Source organism: Myotis brandtii, unplaced genomic scaffold (genome assembly GCF_000412655.1).
Source record: "Myotis brandtii unplaced genomic scaffold, ASM41265v1 scaffold1350, whole genome shotgun sequence".
Lineage (NCBI taxonomy): Eukaryota > Metazoa > Chordata > Mammalia > Chiroptera > Vespertilionidae > Myotis > Myotis brandtii.
This window is the reverse complement of record NW_005354801.1, coordinates 37683-43504: the sequence shown is the minus strand read 5'-3', so window position 1 is coordinate 43504 and position 5822 is coordinate 37683. Positions and strand designations below refer to the sequence as shown.

At 43.4% G+C, this 5822-nt stretch overlaps 1 long non-coding RNA gene across 1 annotated transcript in view; it reads left to right on the top strand.

The window, feature by feature from the left end:
* Positions 1 to 548: 548 nt before the first annotated feature.
* LOC106725088 overlaps positions 549 to 5822 on the top strand; it is a 32844-nt gene continuing 27570 nt past the window's right edge. Inside the window, exon 1 of the long non-coding RNA XR_001360964.1 lies at positions 549 to 669. This is a non-coding gene — a long non-coding RNA (uncharacterized LOC106725088). The remainder of the gene's footprint in view (positions 670 to 5822) is intronic.

Here is a 5822-nt window from a genome sequence, read left to right as displayed (position 1 = left end):
GCGTTGGCCTGTGGACTGAAGGGTCTCAGGTTGGATTCCTGTTGCAGGTTCAATCTCCAGCCCTGGTCAGGGTGAGTTCAGGAGGCAACCAGTTGATGTGCCTCTCTCATATCAGTATTTCTCTATCTCTATCTCTATCTCTATCTCTATCTCTAATCTCTATCTCTCCACCTTCTCCCTCCTTTCCACTCTCTCTTTAAAGATTATTGGAAAATAGATCCTTGGGTGAGGATTGAAAAAGTAAAAAATAAATAAAAATAGAGCTGATACTTATGAGTAGTGCATAGTGTATATTAAGTAATTAGACAGCACTACTTTCTCTTCAGTAGAAAAGAATCTGAGAAATAGCACATGATTTAAGGATTTTCAAATTTTTTCCTAAGAAGATCATAAAATTAAATAGAGTTAAAGTTGAAAAAAATATAGACTTGTTTTCAGCTTTCTATACTGTTTTTTTTTTCAATTTTACAGAAATTAGGGTATTTTCCTGGTGTAGTTTTGAGAGGTTTTAATTTTTAAAAAATTAAATGTTATGATCTCCCAATTCAACATTATAATTTCACTGCAGGATACATAAAGAAGAAAACCGAGAAGGAGCAAAGCATTTATTACAAATGTCTTAATAATGAACAAATGTGGCAGGAAAAAATATATTAAGACAAATCTAAGGTAGGTGGATATACATATGTTTGTTTTTTTGTTTTGAAAATATTACTTAGTGAGTTTAAAATTAAAATGGATAAGTTTATGTACTTAAGTATACATACATAAATGTATGTGTATATGTATTATAATTATAATAAGATATAACCATATGCACCCATATTATTCAGCCATTCAATTAAGGAATTCATCTTCAACTGTATACTTTATTGGATTCTGTAGGGAGTAAGTGGACATGCACATTTAGCTTATTCTAAATGCTGGCCTTTTCAGTTAGGAAGGAGACCATCTATAAGAATGTGGACAGAGTTTTCCTTTTCCTCCCTCCTTGCCCAAGTCTCTACCAATATTTTACAGAAACCCAAATAGAATTTTTCAACTTTTCTTTTGGTTACTTTCAGAGACATTTTGGTTCATCAGTTGGATCTAGCTTTAAAAAGAAAATAAATTTTCTATTACTTTTTTTTGTAAAACGATTTAGAAATAGAGACAACTTTACTTATTATTATTACTTATTAATCCTCACCCCAGGATATTTTCTCCATTGATTTTTAGAGAGAGTGGAAGGGAAGGAGATTGGGGGGCGGGAGAGAGAGAAACATAGATGTGAGAGAGACACATCAATTGGTTGCCTCCTGTATGTGCCCTTACTGGCGTGAACTGGCAACAGAGGTATGTGCCCTTGCCCTGGAATTGAACCCACAACCCTTTGGTCTGCAGGCTGACGCTCTAACCACTGAGAAAACTGGCCAGGGCTAGAAACAACTTAATTTTCCTTTTCCAGCTGGGTTTTGTTTTTAAAAGAGGTGAAAAAATTTTTACCAGGGTAGGGCTCTGCAGTGTAATTTGTCTTTCCAAAGTTAGATACAACTAAGATTTTTGGAAGTTTATTAGTTAATTGTACATTTTAATTATAACTAGGAAACTGCCTTTGACTTATTTTCATTCAGATATTTTTGGCCTGTTTCCTTTTCCTTTCTTTGTTCCTATCTTCTCTTTTAAGAACACTTTCCTAGGTACCTATGATAGCATTTCTTTAAAATGCTTTTCCTTTTCTTCTCATTTTGTCTCCTACTTACATGGCTTGTGTGTTTTTTTTTTTTTTTTTTAAATATATATTTTATTGATTTTCTACAGAGAGGAAGGGAGAGGGATAGAGAGTTAGAAACATTGATGAGAGAGAAACAACGATCAGCTGCCTCCTGCACACCCCCTACTGGGGATGTGCCCGCAACCAAGGTACATGCCCTTGACCGGAATCGAACCCGGGACCCTCAAGTCCGCAGGCCGACGCTCTATCCACCGAGCCAAACCGGTTCTGGCGGCTTGTGTGTTCTTGATACATAGGTATGCCTAAATAACTTTGGTCATAATTATCTTGGCATTTCTATAATTGTAAAGTTAGTTTTATGAATATATTCCTTTGTATTTATTTCTTGAGAGTTTGTTACTAGTTGTCTACCTATTGTTTATGTTGTACTGAAATAACAGTACAATTCTGTTGTACTTTGGTGTTTGGGGGAGTAATTGCAGTATGATGTAGATGTTCTATTAATGTCCTAGAAAATAACAGAGTAAGCAAAATTTTCCCCCCCCCCCCCCCCCCCCGCCTGAAATAAAGTAGTTAATCTGAGATGTCTTTGAAAAATGTGCTAATGGTTGAATCCTATTCATTTAAAACAATAGGTATGTTAATATTTCGTTAAACTGAGTTCTAGTATATTCAGAACATATTCAGATAAGGTTCACTTTTCTATCAAAGAAAATAGTTTGCTAAATAATAAAAAGAAGACTTCATGTGAAATATTTAATCTTTATAAGAAAAGAATGTTGCTACTATTGTTAATCATAAGTTTAAATATTAATATACCTACTTTAGCAAATCCTTATCTGTTATTTAGAATTGTGGAATGTTTGCCAGTATTTTGTTTGCTTTTAGTGTATAGTGCATAATGGACTTTTTTGTTTGTTTTAGTTTATTATTGTTTTGTCTTATATGTTTTTATTTTTAGATATTCTGTAATTTATCTTTACTAATTGGTCTTTTCTCTCTAATAAGAATTACTGTTTAAGATTAAAATATTGTATAATTAATTGATATATTATTCTATTAATTTTTTAGTACACTATGTTTAATATTTGACTGTGATGGAAAGTGAGATTTTGGAGGAAGCATTCTGTTTCTTCAATTTTACCATAAAATGTGTAGTGATCAATGCAAGAGTATAATGGATTTTTCTCTTATATTTAAAAATAAATTCTGTTTGGACTAGCTGAGGCTGATTTAGTATTATGTATACTTATTTACAGCAAGGTCTTACATAGTAGGTGAGCTCAGTGATTTGAGAGATAAAACTTGAAATAGTTGTAAGGAATGACAGAGTAAGCTTGCTAGGAATATAATAAAATTACTGCCCATTTCGGGTTGAAAACCATGAATTTAATAACTTGAATACTGTTTTATAATTTTATTCAATATCATTCATCAGCCTTGGTGCAGGCATGGAGGAGACAGAATTGATTTTGTCTTGAGTTGGCATTTACTAAACAGATACAACAAAAGGAAAAGGGATGAGGGAATTTAGGATATTGGAATAGTAGTTAAAATGAGAAACCATGGATTCTAAACTGAATAGGGTGGGATGTGAAGATAGAGTAGGCTGTGGGGAAGGGAGAAAGTGGTCTGGAGATCTCAGTGTGGTTGAGTAACAGGAGTGGTAGGAGTTATTGAGGAAGGGTGTAAGGTGGGAGAATAGGATGTCAGAAATAATTTTTTCGGAGATGGAGCAGTTTTGAACACAGACAAGGTTCAGTGTCTGGCCAGCCACTCAAGTAGATAGCTGAAGTGGAATCAGACAGTCATTGAATTGAGGCATCAGGGTGAGAGGGATGGGTTCTTCCCTTTGTGTTGAACAAAACACAGACTGGTGGAGAGGAACGCTCTTGAGTCAGGTGCCAAAGTCTCCAGTTATAGGATGGTACACCCAATTACTGTGAGCTTTGAGGGAACAAGGGATTTTACAAAGGAGCAGAGGAGGAACAGCTGGGAAATAGTAGTGGGGATCAAAGAGGATGCCAAGTCTACATTCTGATCTTAATAAGGTGTGGGAAGATGAGCTGCTCTTAAGAGGGCTGTGGAGGCTTTGGGAGTTTCAGGTAGCACATTACAAAGGCGTAGAAGGAAAATAGGAGGAGCAATTGTATTATGTGGGGAAAGGAATCACTAGCTATGAGAGTGAAGATGAAATAATGGGAGGGGCATATATCTTTCACATTGTCTGGGAAAATAGGAATGTAAGGTATTAATGGATGTAATTCTGGTATGGCTGCACAGGCCTGGCTTTTGGGGGAGGCCCGTGGTCTGTGATATATGGTCCTTAGAATGGACAGGAGCAGTTGTGAGGAGCAGCCAACTCAATTGCTGGTCTAGTGTTGGGATAGGAGGATATAGTTAACTAGTGGCCCAGTGCACGAAATTCGTGCACATTAAAAGGGGATTAATTAGAGGAAATCCACACTAATAATAGACAAATATGTAAATTGACCGTACCTCTGTGACGCACCACACCAATTAGGAGGGAATATGCAAATTAGCGGGACAAAGATGGCGGCGGCCACGGATCCAGCCAGAGCGGGCGGGAAGCTTGGGTCACCCCTGGCGATGGAGGAAGCCAAGTTTCATGCCCGCCTGGGCTAGCTGCCGAAGGAGGGGCCTGTGGGCAGCGGCCACAGAGCAGGCCAGAGCTAGCAGTAGCCTTGGGTCGCCCAGGCCAGCCACGGAGGGAGGGACCTGCAAACGGCCCTCAGCCCCTCACTCAGGTTGTCCAGGCCACCACTGGGGTGAGGGTCCCCGCTGGGGGCTGTGGCCAGTCTCCAAACAGCCATCAGCCCCTCACCCAGGCTGACCAGGCACCCCAGCAGAGACCCCCACCCTGAAGGGGGTGTGGCCAGCCTGAAAATGGCCCTCAAACCCTCACCCACGCTGGCCATGCCCCCATGGGGTGAGAGTCCCCGCGGGGGGCATGGCCAGCCTGCAAACAGCCATCAGCCCCTCACCCAGGCTGGCCAGGCACCCCCAGTGGGGACCCCCACCCCAATGGGGGCATGGCCGGCCTTCAAACCACCAGGGGTGACCAGGCTGGCAGGGGATGGCAGTTGGGGGCGACCAGGCCATCAGGGGAGGGCAGTTAGGGGCGACCAAGCTGACAGGGGAGTGCAATTAGGGGTGGTCGGGCCCACAGGGGAAGGCTTTGAGGGTGATCAGACCAGCACAGGAGGGTAGTTGTGGGAGATCAGGCTAGCAGGAGAGAGCAGTTAGGGGTGACCAGGCTAGCAGATGAGGGCAGTTGGGGGAGACCGGGCCTGCAGGAGAGGGAGGAAAGAGGGGGGGGACCAGGCTGGCAGGGGAGGGTGCTTAGGGGTGACCGGGCCAGCAGGGGAGGGCAGTTGGGGGCTATCAGGCAGACAGGGGAGCAGTTAGGCATCGATCAGGCTGGCAGAGGAGTGGTTAGGGGGTGATCAGGTTTGCAGGCAGAAGCAGTTAGGGGTAATCAGGCTGGCAGGCAGGCGAGTGCTTGGGAGGCAGCAGTCCTGGATTGTGAGAGGGATGTCCTTCTGCCGATGGGATCGGGCCTAAACCGGCAGTCGAACATCCGTCAAGGTGTCCCAGATTGGAGAGGGGGCAGGCCGGGACCCCCCCCCCCCCCCGTGCACAAATTTCATGCACCCGTCCACTAGTGTTTTATTATTGCTATTTGCCCTTTCTCTATAATAGAAGTGTCAGAGATGAAAGAAAATTAGTAAAATGTATATGAAAATCTTCCTCCTGTCAGAGTCTGGGGTGGACTGTGGGGCCCAGAGTCAAGTCCCCGCACACCCGCAGCACCTCAAAATCATGCAAGATCCAGACCCGTCCGGCCCCACCCTTGTCAAGCCCTGCCGGGCAGGGGGTGCAGCCTCAGGTCCCCCGTCAAGCCCCGCAGAGTGGGGGGGGTGCAGCCTCAGGTCTCCCGGTGCATGCCAGGCAGGGGGTGCAGCCTCAGGTCCCCGGCCCAACACCAGGGTGTGTGCCTTGAGGTCCCCTGGCCCAGGCCAGGGGGTGCGGCCTGAGGTCCCCTGTCAGGCCCCGCCAGGCAGGGGGTGCAGCCTCAGGTCCCCCA